The 1,882-nt window shown below is 41.4% G+C and overlaps 1 non-coding gene across 1 annotated transcript; it reads right to left on the minus strand.

Moving 5' to 3' along the window:
* Positions 1-587: 587 nt before the first annotated feature.
* LOC125367368 lies at positions 588-695 on the minus strand. Its single transcript, XR_007214064.1, has one exon. It is a non-coding gene; the product is annotated as a U6 spliceosomal RNA (small nuclear RNA).
* Between the last annotated feature and the right edge of the window lie 1,187 nt (positions 696-1,882).

Below are 1,882 nucleotides of genomic sequence, written 5' to 3' on the forward strand. Positions count from 1 at the left end.
ACATAAAGGTGAAGGCTAGACCCTTTCCAATCTGTACTCCGTCTTTGGACTTCTCCATTTGCCTCTTAGCAATATTGGACTGCAATAATGCTCCAGCTCTGTTTCTTCTTTTCTCCTTGAAGCTGTAAAAAATACATGACACTGAGAAGGAGAAAGAAAAATGTGCCAAGCCTGGGTGGCTCATGCCCAGAATCCCAGCTGTTCACGAGGCTGAGATAAGGAGGATTAGAGTTCAAAGATGGCCTGGACCCAAAAGATCAAGAGACACCATCTCCAACATAACCTGCAAAAAGATGAGCTGGAGGTGTAGCTGAAGTAGTAGACCTAAACAAGCCAGGCAAAGGCAAGGTCATGAATTTGAACTCTGGGATCACCTAAAAAGACAGAGTCCTACCTCAAAGTCACCCATATCTTTATTTTTTTAAAATATAATAATCAATAAAAACATTTACCATTCCAGAATCTCAGCTACCAATAGTTTTGGTGAATCTTCGTGGAACTTGGCCAAGATAAAGGAGTTTAGTAGGGCAGTCCTGGTTTTGATAGAATCAAGTAGGTAAGATGGTTAGCAATTTTCCTTTTTAAAATGTAATCTTTACAAGAAATTTTATTTCTGTGTCATCCTTGAGCAGGGGCCATGCTAATCATTTCTATATTGTTTCAAATTTTAGTATACGTGTTGCTGAAGCAAGCACTTATTAGCAATTTTCTGCCATAGTTTTGTGTTTATCAACTTATTGGTTTGATTATATCAGAGATCTGAAAATTACCAGACTATTTTTAGGCACTGCTTAAAAATAAAACACAGTTTAAGCACTTTTTTTTTTTTTTAATTTACAAGACACTTTGAGAAAACTATGTCCCAGGAAGGGATTAGCTAAGCCAGGTCTGGAGTTATGCCTGGTTCGTGTTGGTTGCCCATTCATGAAGAGCTGGGTAAAGCATTTTCCTGGGCCAAGTCCCACCATGCGGTGCGGAACCAATGGGAGCTGGAGAGACTCGTGAAGGCTGACGTCACCCTCAAAGTTCTCTGCTGTTATTATGTCCTGATTCCCAGGAATACCAACTTCATAAAAACATTCCTGTCACTCAAATGGCCCATTAACCCTTCTAAGTTGGCTAATGATTAATGTCATTAGCTTCAGGATGGGATGACACTTTCTGAGAAGAGCACTTACAAAGGGATGGCTTCTAAGATGTCTACACTCCCAGGTGGCTGTTCTCAGGCTGTCTGGGGTGGAAATAAATGGCTGTACCCACTCCATCAATGACTTTTATTGTGGTTATAATTATGCATCTATTTGGTTAGCACCTGCCCTCTTAGTGGGGAGAGAACCCAAATAATAAAGTCAAATCAACCAGAACCAAACAGCATAGGTGTCACCAACGATACTGTGATCTCATATTTGGGAAGCAAGGGATTTGTTGGGCTGAGGAAGAGCTCAACCACAATTCCTGACGTCTGTTCTGATTTCTTTAGTCCTTGATCTGCTTTTATCAAGTTCTATCTGGTTAAATTTGTGTTTGTGTGTGTGTGTGTTTGTGTGTGTGTGTGTGTGTGTGTGTGTGTGTGTGTGTGTGTGTGTGTGTGTGTGTGTGCTGGTCCTGGGGCTTGAACTGAGGGCCTTGGCGCTGTCCCTGAGCTTGGTTTGTTCAAGGCCGGCATTCTACACTTGAACCTCAGATCCACTTCTGGCTTTTTGGTGGTTAGTTGGAGTTAAGAGTCTCTCTGATTCATCTGCCTGCACTGGCTTTGAATCAAGATCCTCAGATTTCAGCTTCCTGAGTAGTTAGGATTATAAGCATGAGTCACAGGCACTTGGCCAGGTTAAACTTTCATAGGTTAATTTTCCATAGATCAAAAATGGTCCTATATCAGCAA

This window comes from Perognathus longimembris, chromosome 18, assembly GCF_023159225.1.
Source record: "Perognathus longimembris pacificus isolate PPM17 chromosome 18, ASM2315922v1, whole genome shotgun sequence".
Taxonomy (NCBI): domain Eukaryota; kingdom Metazoa; phylum Chordata; class Mammalia; order Rodentia; family Heteromyidae; genus Perognathus; species Perognathus longimembris.